General features: G+C 37.8%; 1 long non-coding RNA gene across 2 annotated transcripts in view; it reads left to right on the forward strand.

The window, feature by feature from the left end:
- The window catches only part of LOC108544747 (uncharacterized), a 64958-nt gene that overhangs the window by 34066 nt on the left and 4600 nt on the right, over nt 1-26292 (forward strand). For both annotated transcript variants that reach the window (XR_001889946.1, XR_001889947.1), the window contains 2 exons: nt 7195-7301; nt 8303-8389. This is a non-coding gene — a long non-coding RNA (uncharacterized LOC108544747). The remainder of the gene's footprint in view (nt 1-7194; nt 7302-8302; nt 8390-26292) is intronic.

Here is a 26292-nt window from a genome sequence, read left to right on the forward strand (position 1 = left end):
TTTTTTGAGATGGAGTCTCTTTCTGTCGCCCAGGCTGGAGTGCAGTGGCCGGGTCTCAGCTCACCGCAAGCTCCACCTCCCAGGTTTATGCCATTCTCCTGCCTCAGCCTCCCGAGTAGCTGGGACGACAGGCGCCCACCACCTCACCCGGCTATTTTTTGTGTGTGATTTAGTAGAGACGGAATTTCACCGTGTTAGCCGGGATGGTCTCGCTCTCCTGACCTCGTGATCCGCCCGTCTGGAGGCCTCCCAAAATGCTGGGATTAAACAACTGATCTTTTTACTGTCTCCATAGCTTTGCTTTTCCCACAGTGTTATGTAGTTGGAATCATATACTATGTATCTGTTTCAGACTAGCTTATTTCACTTAGTAATATGCATTTAAGGCTCCTCTGTGTCTTTTCATGACTTGAGCTCTTTTCTTTTTATTGGTGAATAATATTCCATTGTATGGATGTACTACAGTTTCTGTATCCATTCACCAATTGAACGACATCTTGATTGCTTACAAGATTTGGCAATAATAAGTAAAGTACTATAAACATTCATGTGCAGGTTTTTGTGTGGACATACATTTTCAACTCCTTTGGTAAATACTGAAGAGCATAATTGCTGGATTGTGTGGTAAGACAATATTTAGTTTTATAAGAAACTGCCAGACTGTCTTCCAAACTGGCTGTACCATTTTGGATTCCATCAGTAAATGAATTAGAGTTCCCATTGTTTCATATCTTTGTCAGTATTTGATGTTTTCAGTGTTTTGGATTTTAGCCCTTCAAAAAGCTGTGTAGGAGTATCTCACTGTTGTTTTAATTTGCTATTCCCTAATGATGTATGATGTGGAACATCCTTTCATATACTTATTTGCCATTTGTATATCATCTCACTTGATATAGAAATCCCACTTCCAGAAATCTGATACTTAGAGATACTTCTGGATGAAAATTTATGTTCAGTGATGCTCAATACTGCATCATTTGTAATAGCTAAATGTTGGTTGCCTCTTAATTTCTAACAATGTAGTAGAGAGAGAGAGAGAAATATGACTTCTCTGCATAGTCCTTTGTGAAAAATACTCCGAACATATTAAGTGAAAAAATAGTCACAGAACAATATATCATAGTGTGATCCAATTTATATAAAAGTATATACTAAACACTATAGTGAAAATAATTTAAATATCTGTAGTTTATAAGAATGTTTTTCTGTAAGATGATTGCATAAATTGTTCAAGTTTGACATACAGTATTATGCCATTCTTGTATAATGAAGTTGCAGAGTATCTTTTAAAATTTTATTTTAAAATATTTCAAGAGTTTTGGGGATACAGGTGGTTTTTGGTTACATGGCTAAGTTATTTAGTGATGACTTCTGAGATTTTAGTGCAATCATCACCTGAGCAGTGTACACTGTACCCAATATATAATCTTTTATTCCTCACTCCCCTCCCAATCTTCCCTCCACCAAGTCCCCAAAGTCTATTATATTATTATTGTGTCTTTGCATCCTCTTAGCTTAGATCTCACTTATAAGTGAGAACATATGATATTTGGTTTTTCATTCCTGAGTTACTTCACTTAGAATAATGGCCTCCAGCTCCATCTAAGTTGCTGCAAAAGACATTATTTTGTTCCTTTTTATAGCTGAGTGGTGTTCTGTCATGTATATATACCATATTTTCTTTATCTACTCATTGGTTGATGAGAACTTAGATTGGTTCCATATCTTTGCAATTGCAAATTGTGCTTCTATAAACATGCGTGTGCATGTGCCTTTTTCATATAATGACTTATTTTCCTATGGGTAGATAACTGGTAGTGGGGTTGCTGATCAAATGGTAGTTCTAATTTTAGTTGTTTAAAGAATCTCCATAGTTTTTTCCATAGTAGTTGTACTAATTTACATTCCCACCAACAGTGTAAAAGTGTTCCATCTGCATCACATTCATGCCAACATCTATTATTTTTTGACATTTTAATTATGGCCATTCTTTCAGGAGTTAGGGTGGTGTCTCATTGTGTTTTTAATTTGCATTTCCCTGATTAGTGATGTTGACCAGTTTTTCATGTTTGTCGGCTGTTTGTACACTTGATCTTAGCCAAAAGGCCAAGAAGAAATGTTGTTGGCTGTTTGCATATCTTCTTTTGAGAAAAGTCTATTCATATCCTTTGCATACTTTTTGATGAGATTGTTCATTTTTTTTTCTTGTTGATTTGTTTGAGCTCCTTGTAGATTCTGAATACTAGTCTTTTGTCAAATGCGTAGTTTGCAAATATTTTCTCCTACTCTATGGGTTGTCTGCTTACTCTACAAATTTGTTTTTTTTTTTTTCTCTCTCTCTCTCTCTGCAGAAGCTTTTTAGTTTAATTAGGTCCAATTTATTTATTTTTGTATTTGTTGCATTTGCTTTTGGGGTCTTAGTCATGAATTCTTTGCCTAAGCCAATGTCCAGATGAGTTTCTCTGATGTTACCTTCTAGAACTGTTATGATTTCAGGTGTTAGATTTAAATCTTTGATCCATCTTGAGCTTATTTTTGTATAAGGTGAGATGGAGATCCAGTTTCATTCTTCTACATGTGGCTTACCAGTTTTCCAAGCACCATTTATTAGGGTGCCCCTTCATCAGTTTATGTTTTTGTATGCTTTGTCAAAGATCAGTTGGCTGTAAATATTCGGCTTTATTTCTGGGCTCTCTATTCTGTTCCATTGGTCTACACGCTCGCCCCTCCCTTGTTTTCTTTTGAGACGGAGTCTCGCTGTGTCGCCCAGGCTGGAGTGCAGTGGTTCATGCCATTCTCCTGCCTCAGACTCCCGAGTAGCTGGGACTACAGGCACTCACCACCACGCCTGGCTAATTTTTTTTTTTTTTTTTGTATTTTTTAGTAGAGACAGGGTTTCACCATGTTAGCCAGAGTTGTCTCGATCTCCTGACCTCATGATTCATCCACCTCAGCCTCCCAAAGTGCTGGGATTACGGGTTTCAGCCACTGTGCCCTGCTGGTCTACGTGCCTTTTTAAATAACAGTACCATGCTGTTTTGGTAACTATATCCTTGTTATATAGTCAGGTAATGTGCTGCCTCCAGCTTTGTCCTTTTTGCTTAGTATTGCTTTGGCATGAAGTTTCCTTTCCAGTTCCATATGAATTTTAGGATTTTTTTTTTCTAGTTTTGTGAATGATAATGGTATTTTTCTGGAAATGACACTGAATCTGTAGATTGCTTTGGGTGGTATGGCCATTTTCACAATATTGATTCTTCCCATCCGTAAGCATGGGATGTGTTTCCATTTGTTTGTGTCATCTATGATTTCTTTCAGCAGTGTTTTGTAGTTTTTCTTGTATATATTTTTTACCTCCTTAGTTAAGTATATTGCTACATATTTATGTATATGTATTTGAAGCTGTTGTAAACAGGATTGAGTTCTTGATTTAATTATCAGCTTGGTCATTGTTGGTGTATAGCAGTGCTACTGATTTGTGTACATTGATTTTGTAACCTGAGACTTTACTGAATTCATTTATCAGATCTAAGAGCTTTTTGGATGAGTCTTTAGGGTTTTCTAGGTATAGAATCATATCATCAGTGAACAGTGACAGTTTGACTTCTTATTTTCCAATTTGGATGCCCTTTATTTCTTTCTGTTCTCTGATTGCTCAGGCTAGGTCTTTCCAGGGTATCGTTTTAAAAAAACATTTATCGATAATTGAACACAACTATCTTTTCTCACTGAAATAATTGTGCCTCCTTTAAATACTATACAGAACATCCCTCAAACCATATGAATCTTTTTTTTTATTATAACAATGACCATCACAGTTATATGAATTTTCCTCTATGATTTTAAGTGAGATCCACCTGAGTCCTAGGACATCTTCTCCCTTGTTGGAATGTTTTGGAATTGTTGGTTGATTGGGTTTGGATGATGTATTAAAGAGAGATATTCCTGTGTACATAGATGGTATTGCAGTGTAAACATTTGTGAACAATCTAAATATTCACTACATTAGTTTCCTAAGGCTGCCATAACAACATACCAAAAAATGGCAGCTTAAAATAACAAAAATTAATCATCCTACAGTTCTGGAGGCTAGAAGTCAAAAAGCAAGGCATTAGCAGAGACATACTCCCTCTTGAAACCTTTAGAGCAGACTCCTTTCTTGTCTCTTCCAAGCTGGTGGTGGTTTGTCAGCAATCCCTAGTATTCTCTCCTGTGTCTGCATCTCTGTGTCTCTGTCTTATAAAGACATCAGCCATTTCAGACCAACTTAATTCAGTATGCCTCATCTTAACTTAATTACATCTGCAAAGACTCTATTGAAATGAGGTCACATTCACCAGAACTGAAGGTTAGGATTTTAATATATCTTTTTGGGAAACACAAGTCAATCCATGGCATTCATCAGTTGGAAAGTCATTAAGTAGAGCATATTATAATTATAATATAAAATGTCATGAAGTAGACCTATATGTACTGATATGACAAGATATCAAAGACCTATTGTTAATAGAATAAAAAGGTTGCAGACCAATATGTAAAATATGGCCCTATGTGTGTAAAAAATATCTGTCTTTATATCTACATAATCTATGTAACTATCTTATTTTTATCTTTACTCATGTTTATATCTATACTCATATTATTTTCTCTCTTCTGTGACACTACCTATGGAGAGAAGAGTAGGCAAATGGACAAGAATGAACAGTCTTTCATAATATGAATCTTATCATGTATTACTGGTATAGTTTTTCAATTATTAGAGAAAAAACATAAATCACCAAAGAAACAGTGATGGACAGAGATAGGAAAGATTTTTTTTGGTGGTTGTCTTAAATTAGCTTTGTTTTTTCGTTTTTGAGACAGTCTTGCTTTGTTGCCTAAGCTGGAGTACAGTGGCACGATCTTGGCTCAGTGCAACCTCCGCCTCCCAGGTTCAAGAGATTGTCCTGCCTCAGCCTCCTGAGTAGCTGGGACTACAGGAACGCACCACCACACCATCTTATTTTTGCATTTTTAATAGAGATGGGGTTTAACCATGTTGGCCAGGCTGGTCTCGAATTCCTGACCTCAAGCGATCCCACCTGCCTCGGCCTCCCAAAGTGCTGGGAAATTAACTTCATTCTTATTCATTTCAGCAATGTGGACAAATCATTTGTGGTTTCTGAAACTTTTCTTCTTTTCTAAATCTACAAAAGTTATTTGCTGTTTTTTCTCTCAGCCTCATAATTCACTTTACTTACATAACCATTTGAAAACTTGATTGAAGTATCTCAAAGAAAGGAAATGAATGCAGTGATATATTATCACTTGAGTTTAGTATCTGGAACTTGCTTATGTGGGAACAAGGTCTTTCAATTAAAGTGAAGGCAAGCAAAAAATGTTGAGGAGGTGGTATTTCAGTTATATATAAGTTTTTAATCTCTACCAGACCCCATTATATACAAGGCATTCCTTTTCTTCTCCCCTTCCTCCTCCTCCTCCTCTTTTCACTTCCTCTTTCCTTTATCTTCTTTCATTTGCTCTGCTCTCACATTGTCCGATCTCATTACATTTAAACCTTTCTTTTTACCTTCCATTAAAAAAATCCAACATTGAAACTCCACAGGAAAATAAAATATTTGAAGCTTTCTAATGTCTTTTTGTTGTTTATCTTTTCATTATGGATATTTTCAAATATACACACAAAAGAGGGAATTTACAATAATAACCAAACACATACTCTTATGTGTCTATCAACCAGTTTCAATGGTTACTAACATTTTCATATTCTAAGTCCATGCATAAACATTGTATTTTATTTAGCTTTCTGTTGGAATATTGAAATAAAATCACAGATATCATACATTTCAGTTGCAAATATTTCAGTTTGTATTTGATATCTTTTTCAAAACAAAAGTAAGACTTCACTGACTTAGGAATACTTTCTCAAACATGGAATTTAGTACCCTGTCAGAGACCCCAGGGGATGGGTAAAGTTAACTGCTTGGATGGTTCTTAGAAGCCTGGAAAAAGTGGTAGCCCTGCTGAGTGAAATTGAAATGCTTGAGTTGCTAAGGCAGATTTTAGAGGAAGCAAAAATGCTGAGGGAGGTGAGCATGCTGGAATGGATATATTATGAGGCCAGAAGACTCACCAGAGGATTACCTTACATGGAAAGACCCAGAGAACACTCTATTCATTCAGGCCATTGGGTATGGCTCAGAGGGGCAGCCAATGAGAGTGATAGCCACAGGGGGTCCTGCCTACATTTACCATCCAAACAAGACAAGAATAAGGGAACTGAAGGATGGGAAATGGCTGCTAAATAAAACGTCATGATTCCTTGCTCAGCTGACTTTTCCATACTTAACCAATTGTCAAATTAGGAACTCAATAATTCTAAGGATGGCCAGATCAAGAAGAAAAACCCTGCAATGCCATTGCAAGTATGTACTATAAAAATATCTCTAGGCCTTCCCCAAATGGACTTAGGGCCATTTACTTGGGTCACAATACACTGTACATAGGGGAAATGACAATGTCCAAATATTTTTGAGGACTAGTGGACACAGAGTCCGAGTTGACATTGACACCTTGAGTCTTGAAGGATCATTGCAGCTTCCTTCTAGTGTGGAGACACCAGGAAGACAGATAAAATATGGAGTGCTGGCTAAAGCCTACCTTACAAGGGGCCCATTCCTTGTCACTAGTGTATAATTGGGATTGCCATAGTTGCCAACAAACCTTCACTGGAGTTTTTGACTTGTGGGTTAAGATCTACTATGTGGGAAAATGACAAGTGTAAGACTTGAAAGTGTCTCAAATGCAAGACAAGATATTAAATATAAAACTATTCTAGTGTGTATGTATGAAAACTACTGTCAAACTTAAAGATCTAAAAAATGCATGGGTGGAGGTTCCTATCATATCCATCTGGTTAGCCACTATGGCCCCTGTAGAAATTGGATGGATGCTAAAGAATCCACTACTCCACTGTCACCCAAGAGACAGCCCCAACTGCAGCTGCCATGCCAGCCATGGTATCATTGGTAGAGCAGAGTAATTATGTCTCAGGGACATCCTATGTGGTCTTTTATTGGGTAAATGCGTTCTTTTCCATTCTCAGTAGAACAGAAACAATGTGCAGCCATGTGAACAACAGTTTATTTAGTGTTGCCTTAGATACTAACTCTACTACTTTCTGTCATAACATAGTTCAAGGAGATTGGAACCACCAGGACCATCTGGATATCCCACAGAAGACCACACTGACCCATTATTACACTGATGACATCATGCTGATTGGGCAAGACAAGCAAGTGGTAACTAGGTCTTGGTAATCCAGAGGATGGAAGATACATTTATGGAGACTTATGGCCTTGACACATGAGTAAAGTTTTTAGGGAACATACTCAGGAGTGTGTCAGGATATCTCTTCCAAAATAAAAGATAAATTGCTGCACAATGCCTAATGGTCTTCTTTTGGTTCTAGAGGCAGTATATTCTATACCTAGAAGCTGTGTCCTGGCCCATATACACAAAAGGCTATCAGCTATGACACAGCACCCTTGCCCCTTGCACCATATGGTCCAGTCAACACGATGCTATTGGAAATATGCTATGTTTAAAAAAGATTCATTATGGAATTTATGGCCAGCACCAGTGAAATAATTACAATGCAGGCTTCTGTTGTTCTGGAGAAAGACCAAGCCATATGCAGTAGAGAATGATATACTTTCTGAGAAACAGTCCCTGGAGTGCTACTGAGTCCTTGTAGAATACTTAATCATGGGTACCAAGTGACCATGCATCCCTAATTTCTTCTTATGATCTGGGTTCTGCCAGACCTGCCAAATCATAAGGCCAGAGAAGCCAGCTGTGGCCCATTACACAATAGAAGTAGTATGTCCAGAATTAAGACTTTAGAGATCAAAATGATATAACCAGGATCATGTAAGTAGGGATGCTTTAACAATGGAAACAGGCACAAATATATGGTATTTTAAGGAATATGGAATCCAAGGGATCCAGGTGGGTCCATTTTGTTACTTTCTTACCCACTTGTAATTGTGAATACACAAATGCTGCAACCCTGTCCTGAGGAGAGTCTGATTATCAGAGTCTCAGACCTTTCAGAATGAGGCTTTGGGTAGTATTATCAGGTAAGCATTAAAACTCACAGCAATGATAGCAGAGGGTAAGGAGAATTGAGGATGGATAGTGAAGTAGGGAGACAGTCAGCCCCAGTCGCAGCCCATGGTCAGCCGTAGTGGCAGGGGAAATAGTTTGTCTTACTAACTTTCCTTTTCTATGTTTCTCTCAGGAAGGAAGGCCCACAGAAGCTGCTGTGTGAACATGTGTGGAGATGTGAATCCATACAGCACAAAGGGTGGACTGTGACACCTATGAGGTATGTTGCACAGGTATTTTTAAGAGAGAAGCTACTGTAAGGATGGTTGTTAGCTGACAGCCTCCAACTGCTTTGGGATCTACTGCTGCATTCAGCCCAGGGTCATTCTTTACTTAGGTTGCTCTCAATCAATGAGTAAGCATGACAGGGGTACTGGAGCCAAGCTTTTTCTTTCCCGTGTCTGGCAATCTTTGCTCTGAGGCTCCAATCAGCCTGGCTGACACTGCCTTAGAGCTGCATTGCAGCCTGACATTTTCCCCTCTCTATCCTTCTTTCCTCCTATTTTTCTGTACATATCAGATCTGCATGATGGTCTGAGACTCTTCCTGTATACTTCTGTTTTCTCTCCCCTTTTATTTTTGCCAATGAACGTTTTGTACCTCTCATTTCATCTTGGTGTCTGCTTCCTGGAGGACCCAAACTGATAAAATATACTTGTTTTAAATTTAATGTAATTACTGATATATATTTATTATCCTGATATTTGCCTTCTAGTTGTCTTAACTATGCTTAATCTCTTTTTCCTTCTTTTGACTTGTTTTAAATTATATTTTATTCCATACATTTAAAATATTAAATTTACTTATTATTATCTGTTTTTATTATTGTTTAGCTGTTATTGATCCAGAGAGTACAGTCTGCAATCCTGAGTTATTAAAGTCTAATATAAATTAATACATGGATATGTTTTAGACAATGTGAAGACTTTGGAAGACTTTAACTTCATTTATCCTTTTCTCAAATTATGTGGTGTCATTTTCATATATTTAATTCTCTCTTTATTTTTCTTCATATTTTAATTTAATCTCCACTAAGATATATCCCCACACATACTGTTTATTCAGTCTGTGTTCACATACCCACAAATTAGCCTTTCTACTTGAATCATTTTCCTTCTATCTGCATAATGACATTTGTTATTTAGTGCAGCTTTGTTCATGAAAAATTCTCTCAGTTTGTGTTTCTCTTTAAAATTTATTTTATCAGTTTTGTTTTGGAAGGTTTTTTTTTCTGTATATAGAAATCAATATAGCAGATGTTTTCTTTCTGTTCTTTTAAAATATAATTTTATTGTCTTTGGCTTTTATTATTTCTGCCTAGAAATCAGGTGTGAGGTTAATCTGTTAATTAAAAGATTAATTCCTTTGAAGGGGTTTTTTTTTTTTTTTTTTGGGCTTTACAACTTTCAATTTTTTTTTTTTTTTTTTTTTGTTTCTGTCTGGTTAGTGAACCCGTTAGACGCGCGCGAGCATTGCAGTGGAAGCGAAAGATACCGGCCAACTGCACTCCACCTTACGTGTAGCTCTATAAAATTTCAATCAAAACCACGTGCTATCTCTTGGGGATCCTCTTTGTGTGTGATCACTGAACTTAAATTTTTGTAGCCTCATGAATTGGTGTAAAGCTCCACTCAGCTTCTCGGCCCTCAGCTGCCATTTTCAGAGTTGTCAATTCCCTTAAGGGGAAGAGCTTAGCTCTCTGGGCCTCTTTCCTCTGCTTAGACCATGGCACCCCCGATCTTCACTTTCTTGGGACCTTTCTTATGCTTTTACATAAACTGAAAAATATGCCATACTTCTGAGTTGTTCTCAGTTGGAGGGATAATCTGAAAAACCTGTTGCCAGAAGCAGATTCCTATGTGAGGCACTCAGAGCAGTGTGCAGCCCTATGCAAACATCACCCTTATCACAATACAGCTCAGTGATGTGGATTTACTTTCATTTGTTCTGTTCGGCACCAAGAATTTTCCTCCTGATGACGTCTGTTTTTCTTTAATTCAGCAACATTTTCAACCATGTTCTCTGTTCTTTAATTTTGGAAAAATTATGAGGTATATGTTGCAGTTTCTCAATCTATTCTCCTTATTTCATATCTTCTAAGTTTTTTTTCTTTCTTTATCCTCTATATTTTGTTTTGGGTACATTCCTAACTACAGTCCCCCATTTCACCAATTCTCTCATCAGTTGGATTCTTATCCTAACCTTTCTTGTTTCAGTGATTGTATTTTTCATTCCTATGATTTTAGTTTTCCTCTACTTGTTTTTCATTCATATCTTCCTGTCTTTGCTCCATAATTATTAATTTTGCTTTTGAAAGTGAGAGTAAGACTCAGGGGGATGAAGGGAAGTTCACAAAGGAATCTCCAGCATTTGGCACCATGTTTATTTCTCTTAGGGTGTTTGCTGATGCCAGTGTCTAGAAATTGAGAAGCTAAGTGGAGTTTCAGTGATTTACTGGGGTTCAAGCAAAAATTGCAGTTTCCCCCTATATTTTCCTAGTGATTTGTTGTATTAAATAAGTCAGTCAACTTTAGTGACAAAAGTACTCAATATATTTTAGCTGTCATTACTTTGTGTCAATATTGTTATAATTTTTATTATATTTCTTTTCCTCCTCCTCATAACTATGAGGATTTTAAAGCCCCTCTTAGAAGAATGCTTTAATATTTGCTACTATTTTAGAGTAATTTCTCCTGTCTTTTGATCTTTATGATGCTCGTTGTTCTCATGCGCTTGGAAATTTTCATTTCCAAGTTCATCTTGTGTAGAATTTATGTGTATGTTTATGCACACATGTATGTGTTTTCTCCCTCCTCTTGCCCTGCACTTATCACTGTGTTTGTATTTTACAACTGCCTTTGCCCAGTATGCTGAAATCCTCAGCTTGGAATCAGACCTTATTTTGGTGGCATGGGTGTGTCATCCTGAAAGATTATCAGAGTCATTTTGTAAGTCAGCAGGTTTGCTTGACCCAAGTTTGAAATCTTAAATGTTGATACTCTCTCTAGCATGGATGCACCTTTTTATAAAGACTTTGGCCATGGCAAGGAGCCTTGGTCACCCCTGGATTCATGCTACAAAACTCACCCTGATGTCTAAAATGTGTTTGGGATTTATGGTTTTTAATCAATCACCCAGAAATTGATCACCTACATATTTGTTCTGGATTGATCTGGAAGCTCACGAGGTCTGGGGTTCTAACCCAATTTAATGATTTCTGATTTATGAATGTCTAGTTAATATCATTTTAAGCACAATTACAACTTGCAAAATATATGCACATATTTTATCATTGCTATGGGTAGATTTTCAAGTTGTTTATTTAACGGGTAATCTTATAATACTACTTTGACTAGAATCAAATATTGCTATTATTATCAGTGGTAACAGTAGTAACAGTAGAAGCAGTAGTGGTAATTATTGCAATACTGGTTCACACTAAGCTTGTCATCACCTAAAAGTCTCAGATTTTTTAATATGAATTATTCTAAAGTCAGTGTTTGATTTCCTATATGCACACAAATTTTAATGTACACTCATATATTTTTCTAAGCAGAAGGGCAGAAACTACTAAATTCAGCTGGGAAGCCATCCAGCTAAAATATTTCTTGACAGTTTTGTAATTTCTAAATTACAAATTAATAGTTAAGAATTAAGCATATAATCCAGGCATTTTGTCAAAGGCAAGTACATGGATCCCTGCTAAATTTGGTTCTATATTAATATATTTAGAAATTACAAACTGTTAAGAAATATTTTAGCTGAATGTCTTCCAGAAACATAAACATTTTCTTTAAGCAAAAGTAATTTCATGAAATAGATGTAAAATAGTTTCTTCTGTGTCAATTTTTTCCCCAAAGGTTTCTTGTTAAATACCCATATGATAAAATTGCTGGCAGCAGCTTCTTTGTTTTCATCCTTTTCTTCCTCTTTCTATTGTTTCTTCCCTCCGTGATGAGGTTGAGATTCCCAGCATCATATCTTTAGGGAAAAATTAATGTATCAGGGAAGATAATCCCATTAATTAATTTGGTTTTTAGTTGTAAAGTGTTGTATTAATCATAATCCCTGCATTGCAGTACATTTGGATCATTAATTTAGTTAGTTAGGCATGGCCCTGTTTTAGTTCTTTGTTTATGGAATAAAATTTGAACTTCTATGTTAAATATAAATATTTATGAATATTTATATTAGAAACACATTGTAATTAGAAACACATCACTGGCCAGGTGCGGTGGCTCATGCGTGTAATCTCACCACTTTGGGAGGGAAAGGCAAGTGGATCACCTGAGGTCAGGAGTTTGAGACCAGACTGGCCAACATGGAGAAACCTCATCTCTACTAAAAATACAAAAATTAGCTGGGTGTGATGGTGCATGCCTGTAATCCCAGCTACTTGGGAGGCTGAGGCAGGAGAATCACTTGAACCTGGGAGACAAAGGTTGCAGTGAGTCGAGATTGACCCACTTCATTCCAGTCTGGGTGATAGAGTGAGGCTCTGTCTCAAAAAAAAAAAAAAAAAAAAAAAAAAAAAAAAAAAAAAAAAAAAAAAAAAAAAAAAAAAAAAAAAAAAAAAAAAAAGAAAGAAAGAAAGAAAGAAAGAAAGAAAGAAAGAAAGAAAGAAAGAAACAAGAAATACATTGCCTTTTTCAATAAGTGGTTAAGCAAAAAGAGGGTACTTAGACAGGAATTGCCTATCTTTTGCTTATGTTCAAAGGCAAAATAACATGGTACCAAACATATTTGCATCTAATTAGCAGGTAAACTATATCTAATAATCTGTTTCAGTTTCATCAATAAAGTGGTTGAAAATATTTTTAAAATTGAATTTGGATGCCTCCTGGTGGTATATATACTGCAGGTTCATCAAAGAATGCACCCACCCCATTCTCTATAATCGTACAACTTGATCTTTATCCATCTTAAGTTTCCTAGCTCTGAAAACATTTTCATTTGCTACCTATGTTGAAAGCCACATAATTAGTTAATTGACCACTCTTGGAAACTGGACTTCTAAACACAATTTTTTTGTGTATGTTGTCTTTAAAATATGTATAGATGTAATACTACTGAACACAATTCCTAAAGAAAAGTTAATTTAGTATGGTAGAGAGTACTGGACTAAGAGTCAGGAGACCTATATTCTAGTGCTGTAATGCTTGTTTTTGTTTTTTTGTTTTTTTGTTTTTTTTTTTTTTTTTTGAGACAATCTTGGTGGGAAGCCCAGGATGAAGTGCAATGGCACGAACTTGGCTCACTGTAACTTCCGCTTCCTGGGTTCAAGCGGTTCTCCTTCCTCAGCGTCCTGAGTAACTGGGACTACAGATGCATGCCACCAAGCCTGGCTAATTTTTATATTTTTAGTAGAGACAGGGTTTCACCATATTGGCCAGGCTGGTCTTGAACTCCCAACCTCAAGTGATCCACCTGTCTTGGCCTTCCAAAGTGCTGGGATTACAGGCATGAGGCACCATGCCCAGCCTCTAGTCCTTCTTTGCTACTAACTAGTTGGTAATCTTAGGAAAACCCCTGAACTTCAGTGGGACTTTCCTTATGCTCCCTATTCTATTTTATTACCAATTTAGTGCCTCTTGCTTAACCAGCAACCTGAGAGTTGTCTTTGATGGCTTTCTTTTTCCAGTCAATTACATTAAATCCATCAGAAAGTCATGTTTGTTCTACCTCCAAAATATATCTTGAATCCTCTACAACAATCCCAGTCAAAGCTACCATCATCTCTCACCTGGATAAGAGTTATAGCGCCTTACATGGTTTTCTTGATACTGCTTTTTAAAATGTAAACTGGGTTATTTTACTTTCTTACTTAAAACCATGACTTAGAATTAAAAAAATATATATATATTTTACCATGACCTAGAAGTCTCTGCATGATCAACTCTTGCTTATTTCTTCAGTCTTGTATCTCACTTGCTTATATGATCTATGGTCTAGCTACATTAGCCTTATTTCCTTCCTCTTTTTTTTTTTTTTTTAAAGGTCTGCAACATAATAACCATAGGTATTTTAATGTCCTATTTCTCTTTTTTTGATGTCGGAAAGAAGTTTTTTTTTTTTTTTTTTTTTTTTTTTTTTTTTTTTTTTTTTGGGGAAAAAAATTTTTTTTTTTTTTTTTTTTTTTTTTTTTTTTTTTTTTTTTTTTTGAGACAGAGTCTCGTGCTGTCGCCAGGCTGGAGTGCAGTGGCATGATCTCGGTTCACTGCAAGCTCCGCCTCCTAGTTCAAGTGTTTCTCCTGCCTCAGCCTCAAGAGTAGCTGGGACTACAGGCATGTGCCACCACGCCCAGCTAATTTTTGTATTTTTAGTAGAGACGGGATTCCACCATGTTGGCCAGGATGGTCTTGATCTCTTGACCTCATGGTCAGCCCACCTTGGTCTCCCAAAGTGCTAGGATTACAGGCGTGAGCCACCACTCCCAGCTGATTTTGGAAATAATTTAATATATTCTTTATTGTTAAGTGTACTCGATGCTGGACTTCTGCAGTCAAATGCTCTACCCCTGAGCTATACCCATAGCAATGCTGACTTCTGAAGCAACAATCATGCTTCAGCATAATAGCATATTCTACATATTTCTTTTCAGGATGCTTGTTCCTCTGGTTTGCCTGGAATCGATGAATCATGTTCCAAGCACTGTCCTAGGCACTGAGGATACACAGCAGTGAATAAATTTGAGTGCCTGGTAGGGAAGTCAATAAACGAACTGGTAAATAAAGTATATGTCAAGCAAGTACGAAGAAGAATACAGCAAGCAATGGGTCTAAGGAAGCTTTCTTTCTCTCCTCTGTACTTCCATCCTGCTTTGTATGGTGGCTCCAAGCTTTGGGCACCAGGTCTCTTCTGTGCTGGCACGGCACCTAGCACTGAGTGGTTGCTCAGGAAACGTTTGTCAAATGAAGGAATTCACTTCTTTGTTCACCATTCAACAAACCTTTCTGAATCTAGGCCCAACAGCTTAAATGGGCTAGAAGTCCAGCGAGGGTCTAAACTCAGAGGCAGCCAGGTGTGGTGGCTCACGCCTGTCATCCCAGCACTTTGAGAGGCCAAGGAGGGAGGATCCCTTGAGGCCAGGAGTTCAAGACCAGCCTGGGCAACAAAGTGAGAGCCCCCCCATCTCTAAAAAAAGAAAGAAAAAAGAAACCCAGAGGAGATCACACAGTTAAGAGTGCTTTATAAACTTTAAAAATGAAAATTGTTCTAGAGAAATAATCATACAACAGAGGCCAGACCTCCAGGGCCTCAGCTTCTTCCATGAGGCTGTGGGGCCAAGGGAGAATCCAGCACCTAAGGCTATGGGCCAGGCATTGGAACCCCAGGCAGGCCCCTGTTTTCCACCACCAGGGACCACATTCAGACTTGGCCCCCAGGAGGCACCCAGGGGCGCTCACCTAAGCTCGGAGAGGCAGACCCCAGACCGCGCTAGCCCACTACCTCCGGAGATATACAGTCACCATGCGCCCACCAACTGTGTTGCCCTGTCAATTCCCTGTTTCTTAACTAATATTTGAGTTACATGACATGATGGTCTGCATTTATTGTCCAATTTGTTTCTCTTAGTTATTGGTTATGTAACTCTTACATGCTCCTATCTGTTTACATGCCTAGTAATTTTAAATATCAAGTATTATATATTTTAAAAAGTAGAGGTTCCAGTTGATATTATTACCCACCAGGGAATTTCAGCTCTTTCTTTCGCTGGGCAGATAGGGTATGGAGTCTATCACTTGGACTGAGATGGGTTGAAGCTGGGTTGCAGTATATTTCTAGTTCACCCTTGTTCATAGGGCTTGGTCCTCCAGGGAGTTTTCATCAAAGAGTCTTTGGGATTTCTTCTTCTCAGTGGTGAAACATGGTAAGAATTTCCACTCTGATTTTGAGACATTTTTTAAAAACAACTTTACTGAGAAATAATTTACAAACGATTACATTCACCTATGTTGAGTGTACCATGGTTTTTAGTGTATTTACAGAGTTGTGCTGCAGCCATCACCACTGTCTAATTTTAGACCCTTGGAGAGGTTTTGACTTCACTCTTTGGCCTACCCCATGTACCTTCAGCATTGGCAGATGTCTTAAGAAAATGACTTACCCTATAATGATGCTCCAGAAGTCTCCATTTTTGTCACTCTTGCCCTGTAGAACTGCCAGACCTGCTGGCTTTTCTGTCCCCAGCAATAGCTCTTTGATGGGGACCCAGCTTGGATTCTCAGCCTCGAGATTTGCTGACACTCCCATATTGGCAAATGCCCTTGTGAAAAAGTGAATGGAAACCACCAGAGTTATTTCTCAGGGCTCTAACTTTTTTTTTTTTTTTTTTTTTTAGATGAAGTCTCCCTCTGTCTCCCAGGCTAGAATGAATGGCTCAATTTTGGCTCATTGCATCCTCCACCTCCTGGGTTCAAGCAATTCTCCCACCTCAGAGCCTCCCAAGTAGCTGGGATTACAGGTGCCCATTGCCACACCCAGGTAATTTTGGTATTTTTAGTAGAGATGGGGTTTCACCATGTTGGCTAGGTTGGTCTTGAATTCCTGACCTCGGGTGATCCACCTCCTCTTGGCCTCCCAAAGTGCTGGGATTGCAGGCATGAGCTATGGAGCCTGGCCGAAAGCCTTCAACTCTTGTGATTTTCCTCCCAGACTTTTTGCTGTTAAGCACTGGGAGAGTACAGGAAAGCTCTGCCTGCTTTTCTGAGGCTTCAGCTTAATGTTTTAGACTCTGACATGTACCCACTGGTACATGTCAACATGTCTGAGAGTAATACTTGTGAAGAGCCTCTTGCTCTTCACAACCAAAAAATCCCACTGGTTCTGTTACCACTGGGGACTCCACGCAGGGTCAACAGTCCTCAATTCTTCTCTTAAAGACTTGGGAGAAAGAATTTGGCCAAGAGACAGGAGTAGATTTAAGGCAGAAATGAGAGTTTAATGAAGAAGAAAAAAAAAAGTACACTTGTAAGAACCCAAGAGTGCAACTCAAAAGATTGAGTGCCCTGCCTGATTGTTAGCTCGGGGCTCTTACAGATTTACTATTTTCTGGCTTTTTTCCCCAGACTTTTCTAGTCATCCCTCCACAAGGAAGGCTGTTGGCTACTAGCGGCAAGTGCAGTGATGCGTCAGTATCTGGGAGAGGCTGCATGCACCCTTTGGTAGTTGAAGTTATGCGCTTGCTCCCCTAGGGCAATATTCCCATACTAGTGTAGCGCCCCCAGAGGAAGGTCATATATGGGTCAAATTCCGCCAGTTTGCTCCTTACTGTGCATGCCTGGACATGTCCCAGAGGAAGGTGAATGTCTGCCATTTTAAGTTCTTATCGGGAAGTTGTTGCTCACAAGTTCAAGGTGTCTCCTGTTTGTTAGGAAATTTTCCCCTCCCTGTTGTCAGCTACCTGACCATTGCTTGGTAGTCACCCTTCAGCCACCTGACATTCTTTGGGGCCCTATCCTGACCAGCTCATATCTGCCTATCTACCTTCTCTAACAGCTTGTCTGTCCCCCAGCAGTGGAATGCTACTTGTGTTCCTGATTTGTAGCCTCTAGCCTATGTCCAAGACAACCTATGCCCCAGGAGGACAGTGGCAGAACCTTAGCTCACCTCTCAAAGGTTCTTTCTCTGAAATGTATTGCTTTCAGTCCTTGTGGCCTCTACAGTCCTCTTGTACCTTAAAAATGTGATTTTTAAATTTTTCCGACTTTCTGTTTTTAGTGGCACATTGGCCTTCCACCTATGTGACAGCAGAAGTTAAATTAGCCTTATTTCTTGGAAAAGTCCCAGACTCTTTTTACTTTGGGGTCTCCACATGTGCTGTTCATGCTATGTGGCACCCTCTCCATAAAACTTCTGGTGTCTGGCTCCTTCCACTTCTTCGTTCTCAGCTTGAATGCCTTCTTCTCAGAGACATGTTTCCTGACCACTATTTAAAGAAGGTTTTCAGTCATCATTCATTCCCATTATTCTCTACCATAGCATTTTTTTTTTTTTTCATTCACAGCACTCATCACAGTTTGGAATAACTGATTAATAATTAATAATTTTTTTATCTTCTCCGTGATAGTTTATGCTCTTTGAGACTAAGAATCATATGTGTCCCTAATAATGCTTTTAGTAACCTCTCAATTAAACAAAGAAAGAAATGCTGAAATGAATTAGTGAATAAATAATTCAAAAAAGAAAACTGAGCTTCATTCTCTTAGGAAGATTATTTACTGATATAGTTTTATTTGTCTGTCTTTTAGAGATAAGGTCTTGCTATGATGTCCAGGCTGGCCCGGAACTCCTGGGCTCAAGTGATTCTCCCAGCTCAGCTTCTGCAGGTGCTTGGGACTACATGCATATGCCACTGCACCCAGCCCTACTTACATAGTTTGTTTTTTTTTTTTTTTTTTTAAACTGGTAAATGGCTTCCAACCAAATACTTCTAACATAATTTTTTAAAATTTCTCCACGTTTTACCTTAATCAATATATTTTGATTGCTTGCTGTGTAAATAGCTCTGTGCCAGTTATTTTGAGGTATAAACATAGCTCTTTTTCTCATTTACATTGTGATCAATTTTAGGAGATACAATTTGTAAACCTTACAATCTTCCATTATACATGACACTTAAAATAACTTAAACTAAATTCATTTTATTACCCTAAGACCATTCTCTTTCTACAATCTATATTTCCATTAGAATCACTGTCCTAGGTACTGAAGCAAGATATTTTGAAATTATCCTCAGTTCTTCTCATTTTCCAAAGCCTAACAAATGTATGCTAACATCTCATTCAGGCCCTTCATGTGCTTGGAAAAGTTATCTTCTTAGAACTTTACTGTAAAATGGTTAATATATAGATCAAATAAAATACGGAATATATGAAAAAAGATGTTTTTCTTGTTATGGCAAGATTAAAGACAAATAGATAATGTCTCACATTATTGGATTAATGGACAAGTTTTATTGGCAAACTTACCAGCAAAAGGTCAGCAGAGGAGGTATGTGGGGATGAGGCAAGGGAGCTAGTAGGCTTGCTCTAGAAGAACCCTTCCTACCCTCCTTTAATTCTCCCATCCCCACTCTGCACTTTGATGAGAACAACCCTGTATGCAGGTAATTTACTACTGGGGCTGAAGTGCCCCACTGGTACATGTCAACATGTCTTGAGAGTAATACTTGTCACCCTTGGCAGAAGTTAAATGAGGACTTCTTGTAGGAAGAGAAATTTTCCCTGTCTTGATCAGTGTGTTACCAGAGAATCTGAACCTCTGTGATCATTCACCAGACAGTCTTGCTTGTTTCTTTCCATAATGTCACCCTCTGACACAACCTGAGATGTAAATCAATTGGATTTTTAATGGCATCTTCAGCTTTTGTTATAAATGAAAGTACAGGGCTCAAGTAATAATATGAGGGCAATCATGAATACTTGCAGAGTCTCCCACAACCACCCAGTTGTGGTATCCATGCTGAGATGTGAAAAACAAATTCCAAAGCTTAGGTGAAACAGTAGCCAGGAACCAGATTGTGTCCAAGAAAAAAGCATGATATATTTGTCTACCCCCCGGTTAGGAAAAGTGATCTGGGATATACAAACATGGTGCTCCCTGGCACCTGTTGAAAATTAACCCTCTGCATTCATTTTGCATCGCCACCATGAATGTGGGAGTGCAGGAGCACAACTGTTGGAAGCCCAGCCAGCAGGGATTGAGACTGCTGCCAAGTGGAAGCAGCACCTCCTTTTATGAAGGGTGCAGGAATAATTTGCACTCAGTCCCTCTAGAATGTATGGATTAAGGCATAACACCTGAAGCTCTGTAAAATCTTCAGTAAAATCCTTATTACTCAGTAACATTTTGGGGGATATGATAATATGCTGTCTTCTGCTTCAAGATGCACCCACCTAGAGCGTCCATATGGAATCTAGTTACGTCTGCGTTGCATATGTAGAATACTTAATGCTGTGCCTGACACAGCAGGTGCTTAATTATTCAGCTGAATTCTGTCTTCAGTGCATCTCTGATATTTGTCCTTTCTTTTTGATTTCTCCTGCCTTGGTGAGACCCTCTTGTCCTCAAGGACTTCAGACTGTTTAAACAGGTCTCCTTATCTCCAATCTTTCTTGCCTCCAGCTGGCCTTTCATATTAGGCTAAGAGTTAACTATCTAATCTAAAATCTAAATTCTCTTATTCCCTGCTTTAACATATCCAAGGACTCCTTTTATAGAGATGAGGACCGAGAGATCTAGTTACAATAAGAGTTCCTGAGTGCTAAACAAAGAGATTTGGGTTCATCAGATTTCTAATAAGAGTGATGGATATCCATATCCCTGTGTGCCCTTGAGCAAATTTTTGGGGTTATTTTTGTTTCAGTTTTTTTGTCTTTAAATATGAAGAAAATATTACCCATCTCATAGGATTTTAGCCAGATTCAAATGTATTAATTTATGTAAAGTGCTTGGAACTATGTCAATCATATAATAAGTGTTAAGTATATTACTATTGTTGTTGCTGTTGTTTAAATAGTACCTTAGGTTAAGTGTACTTAAAGTGCCTGTGTGAGAACAGATTTTTGCTGGTTTTCATGGGATGATGAACTTGTAACAGAGTGTATATAAAGTTTATCATTGATTACACTGTTAAATTTAGTCAACTATTTTTCTTGCAGCAAGATTTTGTGGATGAAGGAAGTAGTTTGATGATTTACATTCTAGTGCTATGATTTAAATTCTAGTTATTATCTTGTTGGATACCATAATAAATAATGTACACAGAGTTCTCTTTTAGTAGCACTATTTGAGGTAATTTTGGTCCAGGTGATCTTGGCTCTATCTTTTGAAAAATATTGACTTACAGAATAAATTGCATAACCCTTAATATGACACCCCAGTTCATCACAGTATTCTCATTTTATCCATTCTCCATAATTTTCTCTTCTTAATTTGGCTCTATTCCTCACTGTTTTAAAGTAATAAACAGTATGGAGACAATAGGAACAAATGAAACACTTCACTTACAAGTGGAGGCTGATTCCTGTGATTCCTGAGCTTAAAGCTAGAATTAGAGTTGGCCAATGCAGTTGGTCAAGCAGAGGACTCAAACATGATGGTTAAAGGAACACATTTTCAGAAAAAAGTACTGGTAATCATGTAATCTGATTGCATTGGCACAGATTTAGGAAAGGTAGCAAAGCCGAAAGGTGGGTGTAAGAAAATGGATGAGAAGTAAGAGTTTGGACTAGGGCCAGCATTCAAGAATTTGGAGCAGGCAGGCAGTGTAATTCTTGATACACATCACTTGCCTCAGCCTAGATCTGAAAACGTTTTCATGATTGGGTTTTTAGCAACTGTGTGCTATTATCCAAGTTCTAGAGATTTTGTTTTAGTAGGTGTGGGGTGTGATTTGAGAATAAATATTTTTTAAAAGCTCTCCAAATGATTTTGATGACCACCAGGTTTGGGGACCACTACCAGGAGATCTCTTATTGTTGTAAAAATGTCTTCATTTCCTGAAGTGGGTATCATTACCCCAATTCAAGACCCTTCATTGTCTGGCAGGTCAATGGAAAGTTTGAAGTGTAGTTGTTGTATGGCACTGCTCTATGTGTTACAGTAACTAATCTCAAGGGAATTGGACATCCCTATCACCTGCCTCCCACACACACGCTGCTAGAGGACTAGTGCCACAGCTGTTTTGCTCTTACGTGAACTTGCCCTTTGACCACAGTTGAGTGGTCTAGGAGTAAACCACTCATTGAAGTAGAACTAATGAGTCTTCTTTGAGGTTTTTAACTTTAGATTAGAAAGCTGAAGTCTTCTCTCTTATTCTTTTGTTAAATTCCGACTGCCATGTTTTCTACTATGAAATATAGCTAGTCTGTGGAGTCAGAGAATAAAGAATGCATAAGAAAACTGAAATATGAGATGAGAAGATAGTTCCGGCAATATTCAAAGTCCAAGTATTCTGGAAAATTCTGGTAGCTCTGGACCGATCCTTTGGGATCAGAAGCAAAGAGGTTAGGATACCCTTAGTATTAGCAGATATTTGATATTTTGATATTTGATACTTGGTATTTTGCTTTGTAGAATCATTTATAATCAATTTTTAAAAAATCTCCCAATTTCATGGAGACCCTAAGTCTAATGCTGTCTGAAGTACAGCAGATATGGTAGGCAGAATAATGATCCCACAAAATATCTAAGTCCTAATATTCCAAATTTGAGAATATATTACCTTACATGAGCAAACAGATTTTACAGATGTGATTAAGTTAAGGATCTGAAATAGTGAGATTATCCTAGATTATCTGAGTGAGTCTAGTGTAATCACAAAGGTTCTTATAAGGGAAAGTGGGAAGAAGAAAGAGCATGAGAGATGGAGGGAGTGATGCGATGACAGAAGCAGAGTTGGAAGGATGTGATTCCTGGGTTTGAAGATAGGGAAAGGGAGCCGTGAGCCAAGGAATGCAGGAGGCCTCAAGAAGCTGGAAGTGACAACAAAAAAGATTCTCCCCTCCAACTTCCAGAAAACTTGTAATCTTGCTGGCACATTGCCTTTAGCTCAGTGAGATCCACTTTGAACTCCTGCCCCTGCCAGAACCTTAAGATAATAAACCTCTGTTGTTTTAAGCAATTGAGTTGGTGCTAATTTGTTACAGCAACAATAGGAAATGCACCAGGCAAAAAAAAAGGTGTAATTAGGAATTTCTCAGTGGTCAGCCTTGTGGTGCTAAGGGCATGGTTTCCAGTAGCTGAGGGCCCAGAAGCACACTCCTTAGTTGCTCTCAGTTCAGTTGTCCATAGTTCCATGAAAGCATGCCCTATGGTCATTAATTTTGGTGACTCTGCATTGGCAGAGGACCTTGAGCTCTGGCCTTAGCCTTCCTTTTTTATTCCTGCCCAGTTACTTTTTGAGAAAGGAGGCAAGCAATAAAGTCCTCCGAAGATCAAAGGCATTGTTCAGAACTAAGAGCAAAAAGTCCCAACAATCCGAAAAACAAGTTTCTATTTGTGAGCAAAATGGCATATTGATCACCTGAAGAAGACAGCTACGCCATAACAGAAAATTCAGCCTCATAGCTCTGCTGTTAACTTGTCTGCTCAGGCTCCCTACGACAGGCTTGTGACCAATTGTGCTGTGATTACCAATGCTCAGTGTAGCATGATCAGCTGCTGTCAGCTCTCACGTGCAGCCAGGCAAAGAACACAAAACAATTCTTGTTCACAGTTTAATGAAACCCAGTTCCAAAGGGACTTTTTATTGTATTTATTTTTCCAACTTGCTCTCACCTAGGTTTTTGAATTTGCAAGATTATAAAACTGTCCACCTGATTACTTTTCTGAAGAGCCATCGACTCTACCCAGCTTCTTGGGTGCCTCTTGTCTTTTAAATAATTATACAAACAGGTGTTTTGGAGAGGAAACCATAGTTTTCTTACAGCTGAAAAGCCAACTTTCAGTTTGCAAATAAGTACATGTTAAAATATGTCCTGTATTCCAGGTAATATCATAATGCTGTTGTGATTCTTTTCCTTCATTTTGAAATGCAGAGGAACTCTATTTTACTTCTCAATATATCCTTCCCAGATGAATATTGATGTATAGAAATGAAGTGATATGGTCTGTACCATGTAGCTTAGCAGAAAACTAGATACTGCATTGGGTTGTTGGCAATGGTTTTGCACAGGTATGACATCTCATTCATGTTACAGTGAAAAGCCCATGGCTTCTCTTTTTAAATTTATTTTAAAATAATGTTGGACCTACAGAAAAGTCTCAAGAATAATAAAAATAACTCCATATATATTCACTCAGATTCATCAATTATTAACATTTTGCCAAATGTCTTCTCCTCCTCTTCCTCTTTCTCCTTCTTCTCCTTCTTCCTTTTCTTCTTCTTCTTCTTCCTCTTCATCTTTTTTCTCTTTATTTCTTTTTCTTTCGTCTTCCTTCTTCTTTCTCTCTCTCCCTCTCTCTATAATATATATTACATATATATTACCTTACATGGCCAGAGTATTGGCTATGTATATATTTATATGTATAGAATTACATTATATATGTGTATTGTACTATCTTCTCTGGGTCACTTGAGAGTGAAATGTGAACATTATATCCTTTTATTCCTATACACTTCAATGTATGTTTTCTACGAGTAGAGACATTCTCTTACACAACTATTTTGGTCATTTATTGCTGTACAATAAACTGATCCAAAGTTAATTGTGTAAAATAACAGTTGCTTTTTTTGCTTATGGAGTCCATGGATCAGGAATTTGGAGTGAGGACAGTTGAGATGGCTTGTCTCTTCTTCATGCTGTCTGGAGCCTCAACTTGGAAGACTCAAACCTCAGAAGGTGTTTTAAACATATGGAATCTGGAAATATCTGAAGCCTTCTTCATTCACATGCCTGGTGTCTAGATTTGGATGTGTCCAAATCTGGGCTAAGCTATACCTCTTGCCAGAACCTCTACATGTGGCTTCTTCATGTGTCTTTTGTTGTCTCATGGTATCGTGACATCAGGGTCATTGAATTTCTATCATGGCAGTTCAAGGCACCAAGAGCAAGTGTTTCTGTAAATCAGGTAAAAGCTTCAAGGCCTTCTTTTTTGACAGCTTCAGAAGTCACACAGTGTCACTTTTGCTGTACTCTATTAGTCAAAGCAGCAACAAGCCTGTCAAGATTCAAGGAGGAGGAGAATTACAAACCACATCTCAATGGGAAGAGTAATAATTTGCAGCCATCTTTGTAACCACTGAAATCAACAGCATAATTAGAAAATCAATTAATTTAACTTTGATACAATACAGTCAGCTCCCAAGTTCTTCAGTCAGGCTGCCCAGGTCTGAATTCTGTCTCTGCCTCTTATGAGATATATGACATTTGGCAGGTAACTGTGGTTACCAAATCCTCAAGTTCTTCATCTCTAAATGAGGCCAGTAACACCTACATCTCTTAGAGCTGCTGCAAGGGCTAAATAAAATAATTACATGATGAGTCTGATGTAAATAGTGGCTTAGTAAGCATTAGGTCTTCCTCCTCAGAGAAATAAACATGGTACTGAGTACACAAAAGACCAAAAGACCTATTATTAATTACGGTTATTTGGGAAGCTTTAGAAGTGCCTGGCTTTCTGAGAAATAATGGAGAGATTCATTACAAAATTAAAATGTTTCTTATTAAGTTCTATTTCTGAAGATTTTTCTTCATTTTTTTTGATGCTAGATAAGTATCTTCAACCAGCAGAGAGAATCCTTCAATTTTTTAAATACAAATTATAGTCATTTTAAGAGAAAACTTATGCTATTCATCTATCAACATCATGAAAGTACAAACCTCAAAACATGATTAACTTCTTTTAAAATTCTTATTATTACTCCTATTTATGTATTTATTTATTTATATTTTTTATTTACATTGGTTTTTGAGGAACAGGTGGTTTTCGTTATATGAATAAGTTCTTTATTGGTGATTTCTGAGATTTTGGTGCATCCATCACCTGATTAATACACACTGTACCCAATTTGTAGTCTTTTTACCCTCACCCCCCTCCCACCCTTTCCCCCTGAGTCTCCAAAGTTCATTGCATCAGTCTTATGCCTTTGTGTCTTAATAGCTTAGTTTCCGCTTTTAAGTGAGAACATACAATGTTTGATTTTCCATTCCTGAGTTACTTCACTTAGAATAATGGTCTCCAGTTCCATCCAGGTTGCTGTGAATGCCATTATTTCATTTCTTTTTATGGCTGAGTAGTATTCCATTTTTTATGTGTATGTGTGTGTGTGTGTGTGTGTGTGTGTGTGTGTGTGTGTGTATATATATATATATATATGTATATGGGAAGGGAAATGGGACCACGCTGACTGCCTTAAACCAATTGGAATCCACTTTTTGGAACTGGGGTTGAGACTGGGACTAACATCTCCTGAATGTATGTACATATATACATATGTGTGTGTGTGTATATATACACACACACACACCATGGAATACCGGTAGTATTCATGATATATATATATATGTATATGTATATATGTGTGTATTTATATATATATTTTTCACCCACTCTGTGGCTTATCTGTTTACTCTGCTGACCGTTTCTTTTGCTGCACAGAAGCTTTTTAGTTTA

Source organism: Rhinopithecus bieti, unplaced genomic scaffold, assembly GCF_001698545.2.
Source record: "Rhinopithecus bieti isolate Rb0 unplaced genomic scaffold, ASM169854v2 scaffold_26977, whole genome shotgun sequence".
Lineage (NCBI taxonomy): Eukaryota > Metazoa > Chordata > Mammalia > Primates > Cercopithecidae > Rhinopithecus > Rhinopithecus bieti.